Genomic DNA, 13,745 nt, shown 5'->3' with positions numbered 1-13,745 from the left:
TAATAATATTATCTCACATTTCGGTGAGAAAAGAGGCAAAGAAATGAAAATTTGTTACTCCTCACTACCAAACATATGAACTCCCCTGTGTTTGAATTCATAATATCTAATTGGATCTACTCTTATTTGAAACTCACAGTCCACTTGAGTTCTGTAGTCATTGCTTCTTGTCCTCTCAAAGATCTACATGTATTTTGTTTATTTCCTGTGTTAAATGTATTCATAAGTATTTTGGAGTGTTATTGTAAATGGTATTGTTTTATAAATTTTTCAGATAATTCACTGATGGTGTACAGAAACACAACTGAATTTTGTATGTTGATTTCATATCCTTCAATGTTACTGAATTTGTTTATTAGTTCTAACATATTTTTGTGGAATATTTTGGGTTTTTTATATATAAGAATATGTCATCTGTCATAAGAGAAAAAATAGAATGGTTATTATCAAAAAGACAAAAATAATGTGTTAGTGAGAATACTGGTATAGAGGAAATCCTTGTGTTGCTGGTCTGGGCTTTATTTTAGTGTCCACATTACAAAAAAATGCTATGGAACTATCTCAAAAAATTAAAAGTAGAATTATCATGTTATCAAACAATCCTATTTCTGCATACATAGGCAAAGGGAATGAATAAGTTTCTTGAAGAGATATCTGCATTCCCATCTTCATTGCAGCCTTACTCATAATAGCTAAAATACAGAATCAAATAAAAATGTATTGATGGATGAATGGATCAAGAGAATGCAGTACACATATACAAGAAAATATTATTCAGCTTAAAAAATAAGAAAATATTGTCATATATGACAACATAGATGAACTTGGTGGATATTTTACAAAGCGAAAGAAGCACAGAAAATAGTTGAATTTCTAAAAAATGTAAATATTTTCCATCACCCTCCTATTCAACACTACCTCAATGATTTCCCACCATATATAAAATAAAAGTCATACTCTTTCATCAGACTTCTAATATCCAACATTATCTGGCCTCCTGCCACCTCTCTGAACTCACCTCTTCACACTGACTCCCTTTGGTTGGATTTGGTCTTCTCCATTTCCAGAATACTGCATGTTCATTCCTTTTGGCAGAAGCTATTCCCTACATCTGGAAAGCACTTGATATAGATCTTTCCACGGCAATTCCTTCACATCACGCAGGCCATGCCTTTTTTGTCACGTCTACAGAGTGATCTTCCTAGACCGCCGCAGCCTTGAGTCCTCCCAAATTACTGTTTTTGCACATCCCTCATTCGTTTTATTATCAATATCTGAGATGGTCTTGCTTAATTTTTTCTATAGTACAATGCCCATGAGGTCAAAGACTGCCTGCCTCATTCATTTATGTAGCTCCATTGCCTAAAACAGTTTCTATCTCTTAGCAGTGAATATGCAATAAATATGTAAATTGAATGAATGAAATGTAAAACAACTTGCCACTTGAAAGAGCATATTGGAAAAATCCTTATGTCTTGTGTGTACAAAGGCCATGCTAGGGAATTCCTAATACAGTAAGAGCTCCATCATTTGTATTATTTTTCACTATGGTGTTTCCATGTCTCCTGGAGGGTCTGCTTACAGGAGCTGCTCAGTAAAAATTTGGTGAGTAAATGAAGGGTACCTGATGCAAAGTTTGAGTTAAAACTATCCACAGAAAAATGAATAACTCAAGACATATTACAGAAACCTGGATGAATGGTTTGCTTCTTTCTCCAATCCATGTTCCAAATTTTCCTCTCCTTATAAGGAATATTTGCATACTCATTCATTTGATCTTAGCCAAAAGGCCGAGAAACAATGCTCACTCATTCAATCATTATTTATTGAGGACCGAATTTGTACTAGTGATATTATAAGTTATCATTGATTTTATTACTAAGTGGAACTTTTTTAATAGTTGAAATTTTTTTATACCTTTGTTAGCTGGGCTGTAAATAAGTTGGTGAATTATTAGGATCACATAACGACATGCAGTGTCACAGATGTTTTATTCCACATTTAAAGATTTATCCACAAGGAGCAAAATAAAGAGATGAAGTTGGAAAAAGATCTAATAATGATATAAACTGAATAGTTTTCTTTTATCTACACTTAAATCCTGTGTCTATTGCTGGGATTAAAAAAATGTTTCAGTGAAGTTCACAAAAGGGTTAAATGCATTGGTTAAATAAGTGAGTTTCTCTTGTGTAAGTCTGATACCATCATTTGGATTCCTGCATTTTGGGGAAAACTTTAAAGGTCAATTATCTTGGCTCAGAAATGCAGCTCATTTCAATTGTTTATGGACAATGAAGAGCCTCTGCAATGTCTAGCACACTGAGGAGTGCTCTAATGAACATCTGTGCATGCATATCCATTTAAACTGGGCAGGTAAATTCCTACAAGTGAAATAGCTGCCTCAAAGGGTATGCACTCTGAAAGTGTCCATATTCACTGCCAAATCACTTTCCAAACTAGTGAGTGCCAATTTATACTCCTACCAAACATCTGTGAAATATTGCCATTGTTCTGTAAGCTCCCTAGCAGTAGGTATCATCAAACTTCCTAAATTTTCTACTTTAGTTTTCAGAATCTTATAGCCTTTGCTATTTCTGTGTTCATTTATTTGACTATTAATAAGGTAGAAGTTTTCTTATAGATTATTTTTAAAATTCTATAAATAGTGTATACATCTCCTTTGTCCATTCTAAATTATATTATATATCATGTAATAAATTAATAATTGTTTATTTGTAGGATATTTATGTATCAGATGTAAGTATTTTGTCTATAAATATTTTTTCCCAGTTTCTTCACTTTAATTTATAGAACCTTCTACTATATAGAAATATTTACTAGTCACATGATTAAAATGATCATGTTTTTATTTTATCTACTCTGATTTGTTTATCTTGCTTGGAAATGTTTACATACACTGAATTTACAAAATATTATCCTATATTTCCTCTTAGTATATCCACTTTATTTTATTTCATTTTTAATCGTTCCAAAATATTTTAGATAAGACACTAAATTTATTTTCTTTCGAGTATGTATTCTGTGAACCCAGTTACAAATATTGACTAATACCTTGCTCCTTCACTGCTGTGCTTGTCACCATGTTAATATATTTCATTCCTATGCATACTGGTACATGTTGCTTGACTCGCTTTTTTGTGTGTGTCATCATCCATTTTCTATTCTTTTATCAATATCATCCCCTATTGTTTAGAGTGACTTTACAATGTCAAATTCCTTCATAGTAATCTTCTTCCTTCTGTCATTTAACTGAATTTCTTTTTCATAATTACAAAGAAATTATTTGTATTTTGATTGAAAATGCATTACTATATTAAAGAACCCTGTTGCCAAGCCTTGGCGTTGCCATCTATTACTAAAGAAACAAATCTTAGCTCTTTAATGATAGATATTGCTACTCTGGTGAGAAAATCATCTTGACTGCACATGAAACTCTACAATTCATAATGTCCGGTTTTGTGATTTCATGTGCATGAGCTTTGCCTACTGATGAGCAATCATATATAAGTACTGTGCTTCAATGTCAATTGTTATAAGAGGGCACTGTCCTTACTCTTTGAGGTGCCTTCCAAAGCCTTCCAAAATGAATTTCATGTAAGCTGACTGGTTCGATTGTTTCTCAGGTTATATACTGTATAACATCTTTGAAAAACTAATCCAAACAATGGAAACTTAACTTACATTTAGGAATATATTATACCTTTATGGTATTGTATTCCTTTCCAAAGACTATGGTGTGTCTCTTCATTAATTCAAATCAAGTTATATAGTTTTGATATTTTCCTATATACTTTTTTCTTTGTAACATTTATTCATTGGTATTTAATAGTTTTGATGGAAATTGTGAATGGAATTTCCTGTTCTTTCTATTTCAAGTTTTAGTTATATATTCTCAGTAAAAAAAGAAGTTTCATCGTTTTTCTGGCCAACTTACTAAATTTCCTTATGCAGTTTGATGATTTACTTAGCAATTTAGGGTTTTCTAAGTGTAAAACCATAACATTCTCAAATACTATAAAATTTATCTCACATTCTAAAATGTATACAACATGTTTCATTTTACCATCTTATTGCAATATCTACTACTCCAAACAAGAATTGCAGAAAGAAGAAATTATTTTATATATGAATACTTAGTAGTTAGAGAGAAAATATAAATACTATGCAGCTATTAACAACATTTTGGGAGATTATTTAATGGCATGTGGCATACTCATATATTAAGTTTAAAAACATACAAAATTGGTTTCAGAATATAACCTAGCTTTTAAAACATTATATACATATACTGGGGTACAGTCACAGCTTTTGAAAAAAGATTGGGGGCTGGGGATTTAGCTCAGTGGTGCTGCCGCCTGCCTCGAAACCGCAAGGTCCCAAGTTTGGTCCCCAGTTCCCCCCCCAAAAAAAATAAATAAAATAAAATAAAATAAAAAAGACAGGATATATATATATATATATCTATATATATATGTAGATATATATATATATGTATATATATATGTAGATATATATATATATGTATATATATATATACATATATATTGTATTATCATTGCATGGTAGAATTTTATTTTCTTATTTATAAATATTTCTCAAATTTCCATGATATGCATAAGTAATTCTCATGATCAGAAATAAGCACAAATATTCTTAAGTGAAAGAGATTTTTCACAGAAGTGTTTTCAGATAGAGGATGTTGGTTCTTAGTTGGTCAATAAGACCAAAATGCCAAAATATCAAATATTATTATATTACAAAATATCAACTGCAGAGAGTTTTTAACATAAGAGCAATTGCTCAAAATCCTTATATTTCCATGACTCTACTTGGTGTCTTCAAGGTTTGTGCAATGTTGGCACTGCAACTTTATTTGGTGCAAGGTTGTTCTGCCAATGCTATCTGCAAAATATATTTGCTGCAAAATGTATTTGCAAAGTGGCTACCCTTGCACATAGGTAAAGGAAAGGAATGATTTCTGCTGAGTACATCTTGGAAGATTCTGTTACTTAGCATCCCTTTCACCTGTATAGATTCTTCTCTGTTATCCCCAGCATCAGTCATCTCCTTAGCTGACATAGTTGCAGTTAAAACTTGTCCCTTTGCACATTTGCTAGTGCTTTACTCTATTTCATGTAGATTGTAAAAGTGGTTGTAACTTTTGTACTCCAGTGGAATTAAAGAACTTTCCATCTCATCTTTTATAGCCTTTCCCCATCTTCCAACAGAGGCTGTTTAGGGAAGATGTGCACCGAATTTGCTATTAGCTGTGGTTTAGCCAGTCTAAGCCACAGAAGCATCTTAAATCCTGGGATGGAAATTCCTTGGCCTTTGTTTTCTGTGGCTTTATATTTCTTTCTCTCCTCGTGAGACTAGAAAAGAGGGGTTGGCAGTTAAGGAAATTACATAGAGTAGAGGCTGTTAAAGACCCATTAGGTAAAAGCTAAGGTAACTTTTAAAGGATAAACTATCTTCCAAACGCTTAGAATATGGATATGCCCCTGAAGCCATTTGGCTTTATGTTAGAAAGCCCAAATTGCTGTATCTTGTTAAAGAAGATTTTTCATGGAAATGTTAATTCTTTATTCAAATAGATTGCTCTATACTGAGTGTGTGCCCTTGGTTTAAACAAATCAGTAACATCCATCATTTTGATACATGTTTAGGAATTTGGACAATATTTTCTTCCTTTCTTTTATTTCCTAACAGAGAGGCTGCTATTACAAACAAACTGTTGCTTTGACAAAACCCGTATTCTGTTGCTTGGTGTTATTTATACGGAGTCTAATAAAACATTATGCTACTAAGCAAAGGTGATAGATACAAAGCATTGTTTTGTTTTCTCGCATTATGGATTATGCTAATGGCCATCTGCCTATAATTGATATTTTGTTCTTCATTCACAGAAAAATAAACATAATCAAGTATAAAAGACAACTATTTTGTGTGATAGATGCTTGTGCAATTGTCTTTTATTCTCCATTATGTTTTTCATAATTTCTTAATTATTTAGTAGTATAATACTTTTATGACATTATGACTGTCATTACAATCCAAATGGGGATTTGAAATATATTGTATGTACACGGTGATGTCATCCCTAATATCCTCACCATGCAGCTGAGGAAAAGCAATTAAACCAATAATGTTTAAGACTAATGGAGTTGATATTTTTTCTTTTGTTTTCACACTTGTAGCAGGTTAACTCACACTAGTTTCCTATAGAGTAAAAATTAGTACTAAAATTAATTCAGAAAACTATAGGTGAAACGATGACAGTAGAAAATAAACTAAACAAAAGTCTCCTTGGATTTAGCACTTACTAGTCCTTAAGTAGAGAGAAATTCAAGTTCTATAAGGAAATCATCTGCATCTCCATTCTCTGTTACAATCAACATTTTCATTTTGCCGGTGTGCCTGGAAGTGGACATGGACATATGCACTTAAAAATATTTACAGTATGTGTAAAGAGAAATCTACTAAATATCAATAAATACTACAAGGAAATACAAAATAAATTCAAGATTTGGCACTTGCCCTGTAATAATTTATGACCCTAATGCAAGCTGTACTGTACAATTTCGGAACATATTTGTAAGCAAGATATCCAGGGTGTTTGGATAGAGGCTTAAAGCATGGGAAGTAGGGATTCATGTGGTAGGACTGCTAGCAGAAATTGCTCATTATTTTGAAAGGTCTCAGATCACTGAGAAAACAAGTTTCATTGTTTCCGGAGATCTCTGGATTCTGTAGGCATAGAGCAAATAGATGTCATTTGAAGGTCATGGTTTGATAGCTGACATGACATCACTGGTAATTCCTGTCTTCGAATTAAGCACACTCCTCTCCATGAATTAGGCATGCTCGTTATTTCTGAAAGCTGAAATGGACATGTTGCCAGACTAAGTGGCTGAATGTATATCTATACAACCAGCTTCCAATGGCATGTATCATACTTTTTAGAAGCTCCGCAGAGAAGGAGGTTTGTACTTGATGTCTGCTCATTTGTATATCTGGTTGACTTCTTCTCTCTGATTCTTAATATACCACTGTATATTGTATACTGAATACAAACTTTGTATCTTCCCTATACATGACAGATATCTTCTCCCATCTACAGTGTTTATTGTTCTTACCTTATTATGTTACACTTTGTTCCAGGTGTGTATTTAATTTTTATCTTGTCAAATATGGAACATTTCCTCTTATGTTTTATAAGTTTGATTACTGCTTCAGAAAATCTTCCCTACTGAAAGTTTGCCTAGTCTCCTGAATTTTCGTCTATTTCTTTCATAGTTTTAATTTTGATATTAATGTTTTAAACTCATGTGGATTATAGTTGATACATGGTGTGAAGTAGAAAGTTTAACTTTATTTCTGTTCTTTCTAGCACACAGTAAGGTAGCCTGGTATTTCATCATTATTTCTTTATTAGTAATATAAAAATGAAATTTTTATCATATGCTAAATTGCAATATCTATTTTTGGTCGACTTTTGAAATGTCTATTTATTTTTCATTGATTTAATTGTCTGTCTTTCTGCCAGGATCACATTGTTTTTTTGGCTGTAGGTTTTAGAGATTTTATATGTGTAGATCAATAGGACTTCAATGAATTTTCTTCTCCAGAAAAATTTTAGAATTAATCTGGCAGGTTTCAAAAGACATATTCACTATGATTTTGATTCTAATGGAATTGAAACAATGACTCAATTAGAAAAAGATTACAATATAAACCAGTTCTACACAGAAATATAGCCAAGTTCTGCATTTGTTTATCTGCATATATTTCCATATTGGTATTATAGATGCTTTTATTTTCAAAAATTCTATACAACTGAATTTAGAGTCATTTTAAAGTATCTTACATATAAATTTGTGACTCTGCAACATATTCTATCCTCAGCCAATAGTATTCATGAGGGTTTTGTAAAGCTCTGAATGTATATTGGTACCCATGAACTTATCCCCATGATTCTCCTTTTTGAATAGAAACCATATGAGTCCAACACTTTGATCACAATTAATCAAGGACTAGGATCACCTGTATATAGAACAAAAACTAAACAAATCTAACACTTTTTATTGGAGAATTTTAATTTGGAGAGACAGAAAAAGTGAATAGCTGTTGAGCAGTTAGAAAATTAGACAAATCAGAGAAAAGAAGCAAAACACCAGCAGAATCCATGATTATTCAGAAGCCATGAGATAAGAAAATATGTAAGAGAGATGACAGGGAGTAGCAGTAAGTAGAACAAATAGAAGTAGATAGAAAAACAAAGTGAAGGACATAATAGAGTTGCTAGAATAGTGAGCAAAGAATATACATTCGTGAGAAGCATGGAGTAAGGCTGATTTCCTGCTTGTTGAAGCTTTAGAGACCTGTTCTTGCAACTCCCTCTTGGCCTCCACTCTTCTGTGTGTCTTTCCAATTAGCACTTTTGAACTCAGTCAATGTGAATAGGCCTCTGTTCTTAGAACTGAAAGATCCTGGTAGCATGTTGCCTTATATAAATTTGAGAACCTCTTGCTGAATTTTATTCCAAATTATTTCTAACTGCTTTCCTTTCTCTTATAAAAGAATGCTCCCAGTTTAGATTTCACGTCTATATAAGTACAAGAAAAGAATCAGTGGTTGCTTGGGAAGGTCTTTATCTACCAAACAGATAATGTCAGAACTGACTTCCAAGAGTTGTCTACCTATTATTGTCTCTGATTCTTTCCCTACCATTTTTCTTGATCTGATTTCATTAGGCTTTTGGTAACTTTCTACACCAGCTACTTTTGTATAAGTCAGTAATCACATCTATATTGATAAATCCAGCATTGAATCTTCTGTCCTCATCTTATTTAACTTTTAGCATCATTTGAAACCATTGATGACTACCTTTTTCTTCATACATTTCCTTCATTTGGCTGCTGACATTATACTCCTAATTTTTCTTCTGACCTACGGGCCATTCCTTCCTCGACTTCATTACTAGTTCATCTTCATTTCCCAAAATGCTTAATTTTCAGTGCCATAAACCTTATCTTCACTCATTTGCAAGATGATATACAGCCACAGGCTTTTACATACTGTACTGGCTGATGATTTCCAAATTTATTGCATTCCCTGCAAGATGTCTTCTGAACTTCAGATTCAAGTAGCTAATTAACTAATTAGTGTATCTACTTGGTTAATAAAAATCTCAATATTATTATAACTACAGCTGAATTCTTGATAGTTCCCTACCTTCTCCTCGTAAACCTACTGTTTCCTCATTCATTTCCATCTTGCTTAGTTTTGATCATTTCTAGTTGCTTAGCTCAAAATTCTGAGTCATCCATGATTTCTCTTTCTCCTTTCACATCCAAACTATATCTACAAATAGTCTGAGTAATATCCTTAATATATACCCAAAATCTATCCACTTCTCAACACTTCCATTGCTACAAATCTGACCCAAGCTGTATCTTCTGTTCTGATTATTCTGATAGTTACCCTGTTTTCAAATTTGGATCCTTAAGTCTATTATTAACAAAACAACCATGGAGATCTTGTTGAAACAGTAATCAGATATTGCCATTCCTCTGCAAAAGCATAACTTTGACTCCATAGCTCTCTTAAGCAAAAATATTAAATATTTGCAACCTTTTCTCCCTTGTCAGACAGTAACACTCTATGTTCATTTTCTTTTTCCTATAATGCTATGAGCCTTCTAAATTGCTATTTGTTTTTCTCTATATTTTTATTGCCCGCTTCTGTTCATGATATTTTATAAAAATTGTCTTTTTAATGATTTTAATGCCTAGCACCCTGCCCCCAACATAGCGAGTACTCAATAAATATATGCCGAATTAATTAATTAAATAATTGTTTTCCAAGACTAAAACAATGAATCAGTTAAATACAAATAAAGGGGCTTAACTATTGTGAAATTTTCTCTATGCTGTGTCACAGGCCAGCTAAATCATTGTTAGGTACTCCTCCAATGAATTGCTATAGCTAACTGTGATTATCCAGTTAAAAATACTTTTTGTACTGTGTTATTCTTTTTTTTTTCCAGTACCAGGGATGGAAGTCAGGACCTTTCACTTGCAAGGCAGGTGAGGCACCACTGAGCTAAATCCCCAGCTACTGTGTTATTCTTCTCTGTTTGTGTCTTCCACAGTAGTCCATGACTTCTTACATTAGATGGATGATGTAATATTCACCTATCTCTTGCACTAACTAAGCACAGAAACTTCCAACAGTAGATATTCAGTAGTTTGTTGAATATATGGATAAATCCATGGGTAAATGTTCTTACCAGTCCTGGAGATTGCCTTACCCAGCACATTGTCAATGTCTTCTTCCTAGAAACATTAGAAGACTTTCCCAGCTCATTTTGACAGAAGTGCGTTCTTAGTTCATATGCCTTCCCAGAAACCTATATTGGCTGACTCCAAAAACAATGCTGAACAAAGCTAACAAACCACAGCAAGTGATGGTTGTCTTCTTCCTCCAGAGAAACTGAGTGACCATAAAAGCACCAAGAATCCTGTTTCGAAAAGGCCACAGCTTCAGAAAGCAAACTATCATTGAATGTCAAAACTGAAACTTCAATCTCAGCACACATGAGATGCAGTCATGGGTTAATTGTTGGTTTTACTAGTAGAGGAAACAACAGAAGATCAGTTTTGCTGTTTGGCTGGCCTCAAAAACATCTTCCTTCGCTGTGATGTGTTCTTACTGGTGCCCTTGTGATCCTGTTGACTAGATCTCCCAACTAACTGCTACCAGGAAATGCAGTGCTTTTTGAATCTGAATTAAAGCCCTGGAGAAATAGAAACTGTCAGGATTATTTTCTTTTGTTGTTTTCAAATCAGGTATGTTTCTCTAGAACACAGTTGTTATGGCTTGGGTCTAGATGTCTCCCCAAAGCCTCATGTGGTCATAGGGCTTTTTCAGAGGTGGCTGAATCTACAGTGTGTGATGCTAGGATTAACAGTGTGTGATTACTAAATCAGTCCACTGATTGATTTGGCACTGCCCTAATACTGGTATTGTGGAAAAGAAACGGGGCAGAAAGACTCTGTTAAGATTCCTTATTGTTTTGCTACCTCCTATCAGCCACCATGAACTATTGCCCCTGTGCCATGCCACCCTGGCCTGGAGCCAGCTGATTATGGACTGAAACCTCTACAAACTGTGAGCTAAATAAACCTTTCCTCTTTTAACTTTGGGTGTTGGGTATTTTGTTTCAGTAACGAGAGAAAAGTAACTAAGACAACAGTTTAGCATCTTTCTCTTTTCTTTTTCCTTTTCAATAGCCTTTAAAGAAAATTTGCCAAATCAGTTGTAGTGAGAAACCAATAGGAGAAAGATTGGTATTCAATTATTCATCAACCCTGAAAAAACTCACCCATTCTCTATTTCTTAAAAATGAAATGATGGGACAGGGAAAACAAATATGTTAGGAGTATTCAAAACTTGAGGTACTGTCAGTCATCACCCTAATTACCAATTAACACTTAATTATCAGTCAATTGATAGCTGATACCTACATTATCAGTTAAATTTTTGGCAGGGATTAAATGAGCAAAACCTGAGATCCCAAATATTACTGAGAAAAAAGCTTTTATTTCTGATTTTAAGCATTTTCTTGAGAATATTCTGATGAATTCCATATGAAAAAGAACAGTTCACCTGTGTGAAAACTAGGCTGCAGAGGGTGAGATGAAACTTATGGATATCATTTTCTATTAGCCATCCTTGGGCATAAGCACTCAATACATGCCTTGTGAAGTAAGTCTAAGCCCACATTTACATTCAATGACAACTCACTAGTTTATTTGGGAAAAAGTGGAGGTTCAAGAAATGACCAGGCAGCTAGGTTGGGTTTCCCCATTGCCAGGCCAAACTTATTTCCACTAAGTATCTTGCTGTCGTTAATTAGGAATTATAATCAATACTCAGCTGCTCCATCCTTGACTTCTTTGGGACAATAAAATAGAAGGAACCTTAAGATTGTTGGTATGTAGATGCTAAATGCAATTTTTATAGTTTGAATTTTCATGGAGCAGTAAAAAATGAATACAATTATTGAAGGGAAGTCCAAAACAACAATCATTTATGGGATAGACAAAAAAGTAACATATTTTTATATCCAATTCAGGGCTACAAATTATACCAGACTACAATTATTTTTCTCCAAATCCTATTATGATATCCTGTGACCTACTCAAAAGTAGAGACAATATTCTCTTCTCTGTCTGTGGCTAGCATTGTAGCTCAAGGCTATTGTTCCCTAACTATTGAATTAATTAATTCACTAATAAGAATTGATAAAAGAAACTGGATTAATGGCTCTAGAGGGCAATACACACAAATACAGATACACAATTTACGGGTAGTCACTGAACCAATAACAGTAAGAAGTGATATAATTCGCACTAAGACTTCCTGAGCGTTTTAATAATATCTAGTGGGCCAAATCAGTTCAAGATGATGTTTTATGTAACTGATATTATTACAGCCATTTCCAGGGTCAAGAGTGAGTTCTAGACATTCATCACTCCACACTCTTCAGTACTGCACCACACTTTAGCTACACCACTATTGTCTGCCTTGAAATTAACTGGCATGCATCGTTAGCCTTGTATTCTTGATGTACTAGCTACTACCGGAAGCCTCGGGTTCCCAGAGCTTATCTCTCCCAATCTAGACTCCATACCACTCTGCACCACAACCTCTGTCCTGCCCATTTCTTTGATCTTTCCCCAATTCCTAAAAGCCTTCTTTCTATTCTCTTCTTTGGAACTAACCATTGACATCATCAGCCAAAGCCACCATCATCTTTAACTCTTCTGAATGTTCCTTTCCTTTCTTGCTACAACTAAAATCTAGATTTCTCTTGAAACATTACTTTCTCTGCTGTCTTTTCACGCTGTACCTCTTTTCTCTCCCATTACCTCCTTTGTCACTACACTCAGAGGTCAGAAAGCTATCTATTTTGATTCCTCGTTGCTGTTTTGAGACAATTTTCCCACCTTCTTCCCTAAAAGCCATGACTTTTGATCCTCATATCATCAGGCTAAATGAGTTATTGTCTTAGTTACTTCTTCATTTCTGGGACAGAATACACAACACATACAAATTTAAGGAGGAAAGGTTTATTTTAGCTCACAGTTTGTAGAGGTTTCAGTCCATTGTTGGCTGGCTCCAAGGGAGAGCGGCATGGTAGAGGGCTGTGGCAGAGGAGAAACAGTCCATGGCAGGGCAGACAAGAAGCAGTGAAGCAGAATAGCTTCCTTTTACTTTTATCTCATGCAAGCGACAAGCCTATTGGTTGGTGCCACCCACACCCAATGTGGGCCTTCCCATTATGCACACCCAGAACTATGCTAAACCAATCAGTGAAGTAATTTAGTTATCATACACCCTTAATGCATATTCACCCACCCTAGATCCAGCCACCTATGAAAAGTCCCACCTATGAGCTCATGAGACTTTGGGTGGGGGGCACCTAGATGCAAGCCATAACATTCCACCACCAATCCCCCAAAAGACTCATGCACATGTCTTTATTTAAAAAGCATTTAATTCAGTCCATCTCTGAGAGCTGCCAAATTCCTAACACTTTCAGTATTACTAAAAAGTCCAAGTCCAAAGTCTTCCCTGAGATTTAAGGCAAATACGTAGTTTTGAGTCCCTGTATAAATAAAAAGACAGTTAAACACTTCTGACTTACAGTGGCACAA

Source organism: Heterocephalus glaber, unplaced genomic scaffold (genome assembly GCF_053883595.1).
Source record: "Heterocephalus glaber isolate CG9 unplaced genomic scaffold, H.glaber_assembly_v1.0 deba00001764, whole genome shotgun sequence".
Taxonomy (NCBI): domain Eukaryota; kingdom Metazoa; phylum Chordata; class Mammalia; order Rodentia; family Bathyergidae; genus Heterocephalus; species Heterocephalus glaber.
The sequence above is the reverse complement of the archived record's forward strand: the minus strand, read 5'-3'. Positions refer to the sequence as shown.